At 37.6% G+C, this 15,513-nt stretch overlaps 1 pseudogene; it reads right to left on the bottom strand.

The window, feature by feature from the left end:
- Nucleotides 1-2,638: 2,638 nt before the first annotated feature.
- On the bottom strand, nt 2,639-3,137 carry LOC120854702 (annotated as a pseudogene).
- Nucleotides 3,138-15,513: the final 12,376 nt, after the last annotated feature.

The following is a 15,513-nucleotide window of genomic DNA, read 5'->3' as shown; positions in this document are numbered from 1 at the left end:
CACAAAGGCTTTTGCATAGTCAATAAAGCATATGTAGATGTTTTTCTGGAATTCTCTTGCTTTTTTGATGATCCAGTGGATGTTGACAATTTGATCCCTGGTTCCTCTGACTTTTCTAAATCCAGCTTGAATATCTGAAAGTTCTTGGTTCACATACCACTGAAGCCTGGCTTGGAGAATTTTAGGCATTACTTTGCTAGCATGTGAGATGAGTGCAATTGTGTAGTAGTTCGAACATTCTTTGGCATTGCCTTTCTTTGGGATTGCAATGAAAACTGACCTTTTCAGTCCTGTGGCCACTGCTGAGTTTTCCAAATTTGCTGGCATATGGAGTGCATGGCATGCCTGAGTTCAAGTCCTGGCTCCTTTTTCTACTCTCTGTGCGACCTTGGTGAAGTTACTAAAACTCTGTGAACCTGTTTACTCGTCTGTAAATTGGAGCTAAAAGTGCCATTAATGTGTGGTTCCTAGGAAGAGCTGATGTTAGACATGTGGAAGTTGCTTCCTTCTTTGGAATAAGGGACAGTTAAGCATTTAGTGCTCCTCTGAGGATTTGCCTGGATTCCTTCATCAAATGGAAGTTTCCAAGCTATGTTCGTAAGTAGTCTTATATCTTTAATGGAAATAGTTACATTCAAGTTTAGCTGTTAAGGTGTGTCTTTTTGTGAAGCATCACTAAAATTACTTTTCACTGAAATGTGTTCCCCAGACTATTTTCCCCTAAAGATGGCTGGGCATTGATCAGGGATACCCTCATGGCCAAGGTGCCAGTGGCCCATGGTGAAAGGGAAGGGCCACTGAATCAGGATCGGATAATCTTGTTAGAGCCCACTTGAGATGGCCTGACTCCCCAGTGTTACTAAATGCTACTGAATTAAACAAGCAACCATGTCCCATTTTAAATACATGTTTCCTGCAGTTAAAATTCTAAGGAGCATTTGAAAAAAAAAGTAGTCATAGGCAGACTAAAAAAAAGAATACAAAATCCAGCTACATGGTACATCTTAAAGTAAGTGTTTCAGGGACAGAAAAACTCAAATAACATCTAATACACAGATCCAACTAGGAGGAAACAGAGTGTCCCTTAGGTCTGTGAGCTCATTGAATGGACATTGATGGATTTGTTTTCCTTTCAGATTAAATTGAACTTCTGATGTGAAAGTAGTTTACTGGCTTCTGATCTTGAAAGCAACATTTTTTTTTTCTCCCAATAACTAAATTTCTCTTGTTTAGGTGTTTTAGCTTTTTAGCAGCTTGAAAAGTGGCACATTGGAGTATTGGAAGATTCAGAAGAATTTACTTAAAAAATGTTGAGAGGAACAGAATTTGGCTAACTTTACTTTCCCTCTGGTAAAGTGGTGTCTGGCAAATGGACTGTTTTAGGGGCTTGAATATTTTCTCTTAGGCTCAAATGCCCAAAGATATGCAAAATAACATTTCAGCAATTTTTCATAGCTTGACAAGATAAATATTATCGGAACTGAATGTGAACATTTGTGTAAATGAGGGGTGGCCTTTAACGATGGAGATAACACATAGGAGTGTTAAGTAGATGTCAGTGTTGGCTGTTAATTAGATAATGTCTGTACTGAGAACTCATTTTACCTTAGCATCTGTGGATGTAATCTCATCTTCAGGGTTAGCTGGTTTAGGAAAAGATATCTTATGCTAATTTATAGCTCAGTAATTTTTAATTTCAGACACTGGCAGATAGAATATCTAGATATGGCAGAGACACCCACATGAATGCAGAATAAATGCTATTGTTTATGTCTGACTGCTAGCTTTCCCTGTCATCTTTGATTATATGCCATACTTGTCAAAAACTAAGTAATCAACATTGGTTCCTCACTGCTCCATAAATTTTAGACTTTATTTGGATTTCATCGGTTTTTCCATCAATGTCCTCTTGCTATTCCAGGATGAAGATCAGGTACCATGATGTGTTTAAGTGTATATCTCCTGAGTTTCTTCTGTTTGTGGCAGTTTCTGAATTATTACTTGTTTTTTTTTGTGACTTTGGCAGTATTACTGTGTGCTAGCCAAGTATCCTGTGGAATTTCTCCCAGCTTGGGTATGTCTGATGTTTTTTCTCATGAATCGACTGAGGTGAAGGTCTTTCTGATCACAGTATATGATGGGGTCATAGCAGCTACATGATATATCTGATGATGCTACTATCCCCCGCCCCTGTTTTTTTTTTTTTTTACTAAAAGATACACTAAAACACGAAATACTAAACAGTATATCAAATGACTTATTTTTGCATTCTAGGTAGGAGTGATTTGGAGTGAAAGGAGGGAGTTTCATTAAAAAATATTCTGGATATACCTTAGCCCTTCTGCATATCTGAATTTGGAGTAAGTCAAATGAGGGAACATCTGGGTTATGCCTTTTTTTAAAAAAAGTAGTTTTCTTTTTTGTTGTTATTGTTGTTGTTTTGTTTTTATTTCATAATCATAAATTTAACTTTGCAATCCAGCTAAACTTGGAGGGGGATAAGGAAAATATGGAACCTGAAGAACTGTAGCAAAAGCACAAAGATTATAGGATATTTCAAGCAGATAAAGGTAAGGGGTGCTCTCCTGGACTACAGAAGGAATGGTCTGGTGGCTAGGTAAAACACAAGTCAGATTTATTAGATTTTTCCACAGTCAGAAATGGTGATCTTGCTGGTCTTGCCATTCCTGGATCCAAAGCACTCCATGGCTTCTACAATATTCATGCCTTCTTTCACCTTGCCAAAGACCACATACTTGCCATCCAACCACTCAGTCTTGGCAGTGCAGATGAAAAATTGGGAGCCATTTGTGTTGGGGCCAGCATTTACCATGGACAAGTTGCCAGGACCTGTATGCTTTCAGGATGAAATTCTCATCATAAAATTTCTTGCCATAGATGGACTTGCCACCAGTACCATTATGGCATGTGAAGTCACCACCCTGGCACATAAATCCCGGAATTATTCTGTGAAAGCAAGAATCTTTATAACCAAATCCTTTCTCCCCAGTGCCCTGAGCATGAAAGTTTTATGCTGTCTTTGGAACTTTGTCTGCAAACAGCTCGAAAGAGACATGGCCCAAGGGCTCACTGTCGACACCGATGTCAAAGAAGAAGATGAGGTTGACCATGGCTGGACAGCTCAAGAGACTCTGGGGTGGCAGCATCTGCAAGGCCTAAAATAGTTTTCTTTAGGAAGTGTCAAGGTGTTGTTGTTGAACTGTGGACTTGTAACTCTGCATGGACTATGGCCAGTCAATAATAGGTACTTAAAAGCTGCATTATTGCAAAATGAGTGTTTTATCCAGGTACTCATTCTTCTATTGTTATTTGCTTTTTAAACTTTGTTTTAGTCACTTTAAGAAAATCTTCTTAAGGCACAATTTTCCTCAAATCCATTCCAAGTTGTTTCAGTTCAGTTCAGTTCATTCGCTCAGTTGTGTCTGACTCTTTGCAACCCCATGAATCGCAGCACGTCAGGTCTCCCTGTCCATCACCAACTCCCGGAGTTCACTCAGACTCACGTCCATCGAGTCAGTGATGCCATCCAGCCATCTCATCCTCTGTCATCCCCTTCTCCTCCTGCCCCCAGTCCCTCCCAGCATCAGAGTCTTTTCCAATGAGTCAACTCTTTGCATGAGGTGGCCAAAGTACTGGAGTTTCAGCTTTAGCATCATTCCTTCCAAAGAAATCCCAGGGTTGATCTCCTTGAGAATGGACTGGTTGGATCTCCTTGCAGTCCAAGGACTCTCAAGAGTCTTCTCCAACACCACAGTTCAAAAGCATCAAATCTTCAGTGCTCAGCCTTCTTCACAGTCCAACTCTCACATCCATACATGACCACTGGAAAAACCAGTCTTGACTAGACGGACCTTAGTCAGAAAAGTAATGTCTCTGCTTTTGAATATGCTATCTAGGTTGGTCATAACTTTTCTTACAAGGAGTAAGCGTTTTTTAATTTCATGGCTGCAATGAGGAAAATTTGGTAGAACCCAGTGATTATCTTGAAGGAGAGGATCACGAACGATTTTAAAGTATTAAGCATGTACCAGGTGAATGACAATATCAATGATAATTAGGTCTAGATAGGAAGGCAAACTTGGATAATGACTCCATTTTACTTGGATTTCAGTTTCAAAAGATATTATTGTTCTTACTTATGGGGCCATCAAAGAAACAGTTGAAAATGTGGGACTGAATGTCATAAAGAAGGTCAGCATTGAAGAGAGAGCCTGTTTGAAATGAAGTGGCATTAAATGGAAAAGTTACTTGAGAGATCTCCAAACATGGTCACTCCCTAATCTCTGCAATTTATTCAGTGGAACTAACTTTCCACGCCAGACACTTCTTTGGCTGTCCCCATTGCAGCCTCTCATTACGACTTTGGGATAAAAGCAAACCAAGGTCAAGTATCAGATCCCTGCAGGGAGATAACCTGAGCCCTTTGTCTGATGAAATCTCTGCACCTGTCAGCTCACTTCCTTTTCAGGGAAATCCAAAGCAGCTTCTTCCCTTAATGTTCAAAATTCAGCACCTTGAACTGAGTCAGGTGCCTTTTGCTGCTCGTCTCGTCTCATCTCCAGTGATCCAGCAAACTGAGCATTTGCTGGCAGCCCTGATCGACTCCTGGGATTTTAAGACCCTTGGCAGCTGGAGCTGTGTTTGATATTGCTCTTTATTTTTCGAAGTTCTTGACATGGAACAGGAAGTGTACCACTCACATCACAGGAGGAAAACATGAGCTAGAGAGTCAGGTATCCTGGAGTTCAGAATCTTGCTCTGCCATTTACACTTGAGCACCTAGGGATGTTGCTTAATCCTGTGGAGCTGAAGATTCCCCCATCTGAACTTTTAGGAGAATAGTGCACACTTCATAGAGAGTTGTAAGCATTATGTGTGGCAACATATTAAAGCTCTTAGCACAGAGTCTGGACATAATATTCACTTGATAAAAGAAAAGAGTAACAGGCACCTACCTATGTAGAATTTACCAAGGTTTGGGTATTACACTAAGTAAATCTAACTTAACTCATCCATTTAATCCCTTATAACAACTTAATGACCTCAGCAGATATTGTTACCCATTTCATAGGTGAGCAAACTGAATACTGGTAAGCCGTCTTGCCTAAGGTCAAACAGTTAGAGGTAGTAAAAAGTAGACAGCTGAACTCTTAATCTTTGCTTTTAAACAATATGATATATCATTATTATGCATATAGCACACAATAATAATAATGATACCTATTATTACTATTCATAAAGATTCTTTGTGTTACTATTTGGGTAGGGACAAGACAAGAACAGTTGCTATAAACACTCTTACTTAATACTGCTTTAGTTATTCTAGTCACTAGGACAAGAAAAATGAAATATACACACAATAGGAAATTATTTTTTTCAGGTGTTGGCTCTCTGGCATGAAAACTCCAAATAATACATCTAAATAGAAGAAAAGCTGGTTACTAAAAAAGTTCAAAAGCTGTCCTATGTTATCAACTACATCAGGCAGCATTCATGAGCATTCCACAATGCCTCTCACATGTGTTTTAAGAGTTGATGCTGGCTGCTATCTGGGAGCTCAGCAGATACTGTCAATCAGAATCCAGGAGCCTCTTCAACTTTGATCAGTTCAGTTCAGTCGCTCAGTCATGTCTGACGTTTTGCAACCCCATGGACTGCAGCATGCCAGGCTTCCCTGTCCATTATCAACTCCCGAAGTTTGCTCAAACTCCTGTCCATCAAGTTGGTGATGCCATCCAGCAATCTCATCCTCTGTCCTCCCCTTCTCCTCCTGCCTTCAAACTTTTCCAGCACCAGGGTCTTTTCCCATGAGTCAGTTCTTCACATCAGGTGGCCAAAGTATTGGAGTTTCAGCTTCAACTTGGTAACGCTGAGTTAAGATACTATCAGCTTTCAATACCACATTCCCATTAGGCTTCACCAACAATATCTTGAGCTGTGTCTTTCCACCCAGTCTCCTCAAGACCAGTCCAGCTCTTAATACCAAATCCTAAAACCACACTACATGGTTTAGGCTTAAGTTATAACACCAACACCTTTCTGTACCAAAGTCTGTTCTACTATTTCTGGGTGACAAATTATCACAAATCTTAGTTGTATGCAAACACCATTTTAATTATTTTTAATTTCAATTTTGCCGACAAAAACTGACAAAATTGTAGGATATTTAAATTATACTTTATGGTGGTTTGTTCAATGAACACATTGTGAAAGGATTCCCTAATCTAATTAATACATCCATCACTTGATATATTATTCTCTCTTAGAAGAACATTTCAGTTCTTCTCTCTTAGGAAATTTCATTTATACAATGTTATGTTATCAACTATGCTCACCATATTTTACATTAGACTTTTTACCTTATTCACCTTATAGCTGAAACTTTGTACCCTTTAGTCATACTTTTCCTATTTTCTCTCACACCTCTGCCCCTGGAAACCACTATTCTATTCTCTCTTTCCACAATTTTGACTTTTTATGAGATAGCATGAAGTGTTTGACTTTTTCTGTCTGACATTTCTCTTAGCAAAATGCCTTCAAGTTCCATCTTTGTTGTCACAAATGGCAGGTTTTCCTTCATTGTCATGGCTGAATAATATTCCATTGACTGTGTGCATATATAAATACACCACATCTTCTTTATCTGTTCAACCAACAATGAACATTTCAGTTATGTCCATGTCTTGGCTACTGTGAATTGTGGATAATGCTTCAAAGAACATGAAGTGCAAATAACTTTTTGAAATTCTGTTTTCATTTTCTTTGGGTATATCTATCCAGAAGTAGGATTGCTAGATAAAAATAAAATGATAATTCTTTTTTATTTTTTAAAGGAAACTCCATACTGTTTCCCATAGTGATTGTACCACTTTACATTCCCATCAATAGTGCACCAGGGTTCCCTTTTTTCCCACATGCCTGCTAACATTTGTTATCTCTTGTCTTTTTCATGATATACATTCTAAAATGTGTGAGATGATAGCTTACTATGGTTTGACTTCCCTAATGATTAGTGATGCTGAATACCTTTTTACATACTTGTAGGCAATTTGTCACCCTGCTTATTTAACTTATATGAAGAGTATATCATGAGAAACGCTGGGCTGGAAGAAGCACAAGCTGGGAGAAATATCAATAACCTCAGATATGCAAATGACACCACCGTTATGGCAGAAAGTGAAGAGGAACTAAAAAGCCTCTTGATGAAAGTGAAAGAGGAGAGTGAAAAAGTCGGCTTAAAGCTCAACTTTCAGAAAACTAAGATCATAGCATCTGGTCCCATCACTTCATGGGAAATAAATGGGGAAAGAGTGGAAACAGTGTCAAACTTTATTTTTTTGGGTTGCAAAATCACTGCAGATGGTGATTGCAGCCATGAAATTAAAAGATGCTTACTCTTTGGAAGGAAAGTTATGACAAACCTAGATAGCATATTCAAAAGCAGAGACATTACTTAGCCAACAAAGGTCTATGTTTAAAAAAACCAGTCAAGGCTATGGTTTTGCCAGTGGTAATGTATGGATGTGAGAGTTGGACTGTGAAGAAAGCTGAGCACCGAAGAATTGATGCTTTTGAAGTGTGGTGTTGGAGAAGACTCTTGAGAGTCTCTTGGACTGCAAAGAGATCCAACCAGTCCATCCTAAAGGAGATCAGTCCTGGGTGTTCATTGGAAGGACTGATGCTGAAGCTGAAACTCTAATACTTTGGCCATCTCATGCAAAGAGTTGACTCATTGGAAAAGACCCTGATGCTGGGAGGGATTGGGGGCAGGAGGAGAAGGGGATGACAGAGGATGAGATGGCTGGATGGCATCACCAACTTGATGCACATACGTTTAGGTAAACTCTGGGAGGTGGTGAGGGACGAGGAGGCCTGGCGTACTGTGATCCATGGAGTCGCAAAGCATTGGACATGACTGAACAACTGAACTGAACTTAACTGAGGCAATTTGAATATCTTCTTTGGAAAAAAAAAAAGTATATCTATTCAGTTCCTCTCCCTGTTTTTAATTGGATTGTTTGATATTGAGTTGTATGAGTTTTTAAAAAATAGTTTGGATATTAACCCCTCATCAGATATATTTTTTGCAAATGTTTTTTTCCAGTTTAGTGGGTTACCTTTTTATTTTGTTGATGGCTTCCTCTGCTGTGCAGAAATTTAAAATTTGATGTAGTCCCACTAATTTATTTTTATTTTTGTTGCTTTTGCTTTTGTTGTCAATTCCAAAATAATTATTGCCAACATTGATATGAAGGGGCTTACCCTCTATGTTTTCTTTCAGGAGTTGTATGACTTCAAGTCTTACATTCAAGTCTTTAATCCATTTTGACTTGACACTTATGATGGTGTAAAATAATGATCTGAACTCACTCTTTTGCATGAGATGTCCAGTTTTCCAACACCATTTATTGACTATCCTTTCTCCACTGTATCATCCTGACTGCTTTGTCCCATGTTAATTAACTATATATGCATAGGCTTAATTCTTGGCTCACTATTGTGTGGCATGGACTTCCGTGTCTGTTTTTATGTCAATTTCATCCTATTTTGAGTACTATAGCTTGCAAAGTAATTTAAAATTAAGAAGTACTATGACTCCAGATTTATTCTTCTTTCTCAAGATTGCTTTGACTATTTAGGGTCTTTTGTGGTTTCATACAATTTCAGAATAGTTCATTCCAGTTCTTTGAAAAATGCTGTTGGAGTTTTGTTACTGTTGGATATTATTGGAAATGGAACCAAATCTGTAGATTGCTTTGGGTCTTAAGGACATTTTAACAATGTTAATTCTGTCAATCCATGGACATGGAATATCTTTCCATTCATATGTATCATCTTCAATTTCTTTCATCAATATCTGAGTTTTCAGTGTATAGATCTTTACCTCCTTCATCAAATTTATATCTAGATACTAATTTTTGATGCAGTTGTAAGTGGGATTGTTTTCTCTCTCTGCTAGTTCATTTTTAGTGTACAGAAACTAAACTGATTTGGTATATTGATTTTGTATCTTGTGACTCTACCAAATTCATTTATTAGTTCTAATAGTTTTTGGTGAAGTCTTTCAGGTTGTCTATATGTAATATTATGTCACCTAGAAACAGAGCTAGCTTTTCTTCTTTTAAATTTTGGATATTTTTGGATTTCTTTCTCTTGCCTAAATTGCTTTGGCTAGGACTTCCAGTACTATGTCGAATAGTGAGTGGGTACCCTTGTTTTATTCCTGATTTTAGAGGAAATAATTTCAGCTTTTCACTTTTAAAATTGATGTCAGCTGTGGACTTGTCATATATGCTTTATTATACTGAAGTAGAGTCCAGTGTGACTGAGTGACTTCACTTTCACTTTTCACTTTTGCGCATTGGAGAAAGAAATGGCAACCCACTCCAATGTTCTTGCCTGGAGAATCCCAGGGACAGGGGAGCCTGGTGGGCTGCCGTCTATGGGGTTGCACAGAGTCGGCCACGACTGAAGTGACTTAGCAGCAGCAGCAGCAGCAGTTTTGCTCTATATGTAGTTTGTTGAAACTTTTTACCACAAGTGGATGCTGAATTTGTCAAAAGCTTTTCTTTATTGCATCTATTGAAATGATCATATGATCTTTGTCCTTCATTTTGTTAATTTTGTGTATCACATAGATTGATTTACATGTCAAACCCATCTTGACATCCCTGGAATTAATATCGCTTGATTATGGCATACAGTCCTTTGGCTGTATAATTGAATTTAGTTTGCTAATATTTTGTTGAGTATTTTTTTCATTTATGTTCATCATGATATTGACTTGTAATTTTCTTTTCTTGTAGTGTCCTTGTCTGGCTTTGTTACTGTTGGCTTTGTAAAGGGAGTTTGGAATTGCTTCTTCCTCTTTAATTGTTTGAGAACTTTGAGAAGGATTGGTATCAATTCTTTAAATGGTTAGCAGAATTCAATTGTGAAGCTGTCTGATCCTTGGCTTTTCTTTGGTAGGGGATTTTTGATTACTGATTCAATCTTCTTCCTAATAATTGGTCTATTCATATTTTCTATTTCTTCTTGATTCAGTCTTGGTGGGTTGCATATTTCAATGAATTTATCCATTTTTTTGTAGGTTGCCTATTTTGGGGGGCATTTAGTTGCCCATAGTAGTCTTATGATCCTCTCTATTCCTTTATTATCAGTTGTAATATCTCCTATTTAATTTCTAATTTTATTTAAGTTCTTTCTCTTTGGTAATGCTAGCTAACATTTATCTCTATTTTGGGCTCAGATGGTAAAGAAACTGCTTGCAATGTAGGAAACTCCAGTTTGATACCTGAATAGGGAAGGTCCCCTGGAGAAGGGAATAACCATGCACTCTACTGTTCTTGCCTGGAGGATTCCATGGTTGGAGAAGCCTCGTGGCCTACAGTCCATGGGGCTGCAAAGAGTTGAACATGATTGAGTGACTATTACTTTCATTTTATATTTGTTTAGTCTCTATTTTTAAAATTTCCTTTCTGATTATTGTTATTTCTTTTCTTCTAATAATTTTGGGCTCAGTTTGTTTTCTTTTTCTAATTTCTTGAGGTACAAAGTTATTTATTTATTTATTTATTTTTTTTTAGTCTTTGTGACTGTCATTATGTACAACCCTCCTAGAACTACTTTTGATGCATTCCATAAGTTTCAGTATGTTGTATTTTCATTTGTCAATAGTTTTTGATTTCCCTTTCAATTTCTTCTTGATTCATTCATGATCCAGGATCATGCTGTTTAATCATCTAATATTTGTGAATTTTTTAGTTTTGTCTTTGTAACTGATTTCTATTTTTTATGTGCCTATTAGCCATCTGCACATCCTCTTTGGAAAAATTTCTATTCAATTCCTCTGCCCATTTTCTAATCAGGTCATTAGTGTTTTTGAGTTATTTTAAATATTGAATATTAATCCCTTATTAGTCATATCATTTGCAAATATTTTCTCCCATTGTTAGTTGTCTTTTCCTTTTGTCTATGGATTGGGGGCAGGAGGAGAAGGGGATGACAGAGGATGAGATGGCTGGATGGCATCACTGACTCGATGGACATGAGTCTGAGTGGACTCTGGGAGTTGGTGACGGACAGGGAGGCCTGGCGTGCTGTGATTCATGGGGTTGCAAAGAGTCAGACATGACTCAGCGACTGAAATGAACTGATGGTTTCCTTGGCTGTGCTAAAGTTTTAAGTTTAATTAGTTCTCATTTGTTTATTGTTGCTTTTTTCCCTTTTGTTTTAGGAGACAGATCCAAAAAGATATTGCTGTGATTTATGTCAAACAATGTTCTGCCTACGATTTCCCCTAAGAGTTTTATGGTATCTGATCTTACATTTAACTCTTGAATGTATTTTATTTATTTTTTATGTTGTTAGAAAATGTTCTAATTTCATTCTTTTTACCTGTTCAGTTTTCCCAGCACCGCTTTTTGAAAAGACTGTCTTTTCAGTCTTGTATAGTGCTGCCTCTTTTGTCACTGATTAATTGACCATACGTGTGTGGGCATATTTCTGGACTCTCCACTCTGTTTCATTGATCTATTAATAACTATTTGTGTGTGTGTGTGTGTGTGTGTGTGTGTGTGCACTAATACCATACTGTTTTGATCACTGTAGCTTTGTGGTATAGTCTGAACTCAGGGAGTATGACACCTCCAGGTCTGTTGTTCTCTCTCAAGATTATTTTGGCCATTCAGGTTCTTTTTGCTTCCAAACAGATTTTAAAATTATTTATTCTAGTTCTGTGAAAAATGTTATTTGTATTTTGATTGAGGTTCCATTGAATCTGTAGCTCACCTTTGGTAATATGATCATTTATAAATTTTCAGTTCTTTCAATCCAAGTACATGGTGTATCTTTTCATCTGTCTGCGTTGTCTTCAATTTCTTTCAGCAATGTCTTATAGTTTTCTGAGAATAGGTCTTTTCCTTCCTCAGGTAGGCTTATTCCTAGGTATTTTATCCTTTTTAAGGTTATAATAAATGGAATTGTTTCCTTAGTTTCTCTTTCTGACAGTTTGTTGTTAGCATATAGAAATACAATGTACTTTTGTATACTAATTTTGTATCCTGCAATTTTACTGAATTCATTAATGAGCTCTAGTAGACTTCTAGTGGAGAAGCTTAAGTTTTTAAGGCTTATTTTGTGGTCTAAAACATGGTCTATTGAGGAATTTCCCATGTGCATTTGAGAAGGCTATATATTATCTGCTTTTTGGATGGAATATTCTGTAAACATTTGTTAAATCCATCTGGTCTGATGTTCCATTTAACTCCAATGTTTCCTCATTGATTTTTTTTGTCTACATGACCTACCATGTTACAAGTGGGGTAGTAAAGTCCCATAATATTTTTATATTGCTTTATATCTCTCCTTTCAGATCTGTTAATTTTTGCATTACATATTTAGGTGCTCCTATGTTGGATGCAGGGCTTCCCTGGTGCCTCAGACAGTAAAGAGTCTTCCTGCAATGCAGGACACCTGGGTTCAGTCCCTGGGTTGGGAAAACACCCTGGAGGAGGGCGTGGCAACTCACTCCAGTATTCCTGCCTAGAGAATCCCTATAGACAGAGATTCATGGCAGGCTACAGACAAATGTCCATGGGGTCACAAAGAGTCAGACCTGACTGAGTGACTAAGCACAGCACAGCACAGCACATATTGGGTACATGACTTCCCAGGTGGCTCTAGCAGTGAAGAACCCACCTGCCAATGTAAGAGACATAAGAGATGTGGACCTGATCCCTGGGTTGGGAAGATCCCCTGGAGGAGGGCCTGGCACCTTACTCCAGTATTCTTGCTTGGAGAATCCCATGGACAGAGGAGCCTGGTGGGCTACAGTCCATAGGGTTGCAGAGTCAGATAAAATTGAAGCAACTTAGCATACATATACATGCATATTGGGTGCACAAATATGTATAAATGTTATATTCTCTTGTTTAATTGACTTATTATTATATTATTATTTATTATATAATGCCTTTCATTTTTCTATTAACAGTTGTTGGCTTAAAATCTATTTTGTCTGGGATAAGTATAGCTATTTCTGTTTCTTTTTATTTTCTATTATTTGGATGGAAACTCTTTTTCCATCTCATTAGTTTCTGTGTATGTATCCTTAAACCTGAAGTACATTTCTTGTAGTCAACATATAGTTGAGTCTCATTTAAAATAAAATATTCAGCCACTTTATGTCTTTTGATTAGAGAACGTAGTCCATTTGTATTTAAAGTATTTCTTTTAGGTAGGCACTTACTATTGATAATTTTTTTTTGTAATTATTTGTTTCTTTCTGCTCTTGCTCCTTTCCTTAGTGACTTGATTTTTAAAAATTTTTAAAATTTGAAGTGGTGTGTTTAGATTCCTTTCTCTTTATATGTTTTGCTTATTTACTATAGGATTTTGCTTTGTAGTTCCCAGGAGACTTGCTTAAAATATTTTAGGTTTATAACTTCCTATTTTAAGCTGATAACAACTTAACTTCAAACACATACTAAAGCTCTATATTTATAAAGTACTCCCTTCCATTTTATGTTTCTGATGTCATAATTTATATCTTTTTATCTTATGTATCCATTAACAAATAATTGTAGTTTTAAAGTTATTTTTACAAGCATATAGTGTTGTAGTTATAAAACTATATAACTATTTATCTATAGATATATAGTTTTATAATTATGTAGTTTTATAGTTATATTGTTATAGTCCACAGGCTGGTATCAACATTGCCGGAAAAAAATATCAATAACCTCAGATATGCAGATGACACCACCTTACGGCAGAAAGCAAAGAACTAAAGAGCCTCTTGATGAAAGTGAAAGGGAAGAGTGAAAAAGTAGGCTTAAAACCTAACATTCAGAAAACTAAGATCATGGCATATGGTCCCATCAGTTCAGCTCAGTTCAGTTGATCAGTTGTGTCTGACTCTTTGCAACCCCATGGACTGCAGCACCCCAGGCCTTCCTGTCTATCACCAACTCCTGGAGATACTCAAACTCACGTCCATTGAGTCAGTAATACCATCCAACCATCTCATCCTCTGTTGTTCCCCCCTTCTCCAACCACCCTCAATCTTTCCAGCACCAGGATTTTTTCCAGTGAGTCAGTTCTTTTCATCATATGGCCAAATATTGGAGTTTCAGCTTCAGCTTCAGCATCATTCCTTCCAGTGAATATTCAGGACTGATTTCCTTTAGGATGGACTGGTTGGATCTCCTTGCAGGCCAAGGGACTCTCAAGAGTCTTCAACACCACAGTTCAAAAGCATCAATTCTTTGGCTCTCAGCTTTCTTTACAGTCCAACTCTCACATCCATACATGACTACTGGAAAATCTATAGCTTTGACTAGATGGATCTGTGTTGGCAAAGAAATGTCTCTGCTTTTTAATATGCTGTCTAGGTTGATTGTAACTTTCTTCCAAGGAACAAGCATCTTTTAATTTCATGGCTGCAGTCAAAATCTGCAGTGATTTTGGGGCTCCCCCAAATAAAGTCTGTGTCTTTTTCCATTGTTTCCCCATTTAATTGCCATAAAGAGATGGGAACAGATGCCATGCTCTTGGTTTCTGAATGGAGTTTTGAACTCTATTGAGTTTTAAGCCAACTATTTCATTCTCCTCTGTCATTTTCATCAAAGTCTCTTTAGTTCTTTGCTTTCTACCTTAAGGGTGGTGTCTTCTGCATATCTGAGGTTATTGATATCTCTCCCAGAAATCTTGATACCTGCTTGTGCTTCATCCAGCCCAGCGTTTCTCATGATGTAATCTGCATAAAAGTTAAATAAGCAGGGTGACAATATACAGCCTTGACGTACTCCTTTCCCAGTTTGGAACCAGTCAGTTGTTCAGTTCTAACTGTTGCTTCCTGGCCTGCATACAGATTTCTCAGGAGGTAAGTCAGGTGGTCTAGTATTCCCATCTCCTGAAGAATTTTTCACAGTTTGCTGTGATCCACAGAGTCAAAGGCTTTGGCATAGTCAATAAAGCAGAAGTAGATGTTTTTCTGGAACTTCTTTGTTTTTTTGATGATCCGACGGATGTTGGCAATTTGATCTCTGGTTCTTCTGCCTTTTCTAAGTCCAGCTTGAATGTCTGGAAGTTCATAGTTTATGTACTGTTGAAGCCTGGCTTGGAGAATTTTAAGCATTACTTTATTAGTGTGTGAGATGAGTGCAACTGTGTGGTAGTTTGAACATTCTTTGGCACTGCTTTTCTTTGGGATTGGAATGAAAACTGACTTTTTCCAGTCTTGTGGTCACTGCTGAGTTTTCCAAATTTGCTGGCATATTGAGAGTAGCACTTTCACAACATCATCTGTTAGGATTCGAAATAGCTCAACTGGAATTCCATCATCTCCACTAGCTTTGTTGGTAATGATGCTTCCTAAGGCCCACTTGATTTAACATTCCAGGATTTCTGGCTCTAGGTGAGTGATCATACCATTGTGATTATCTGGGTCATGAAGATCTTTTTTGTATAGTTCTTCTGCATATTCTTGCC

Source organism: Oryx dammah, unplaced genomic scaffold (assembly GCF_014754425.2).
Source record: "Oryx dammah isolate SB20612 unplaced genomic scaffold, SCBI_Odam_1.1 HiC_scaffold_27, whole genome shotgun sequence".
Taxonomy (NCBI): Eukaryota; Metazoa; Chordata; class Mammalia; order Artiodactyla; family Bovidae; genus Oryx; species Oryx dammah.
This window is presented reverse-complemented; position numbering and strand designations above follow the sequence as displayed.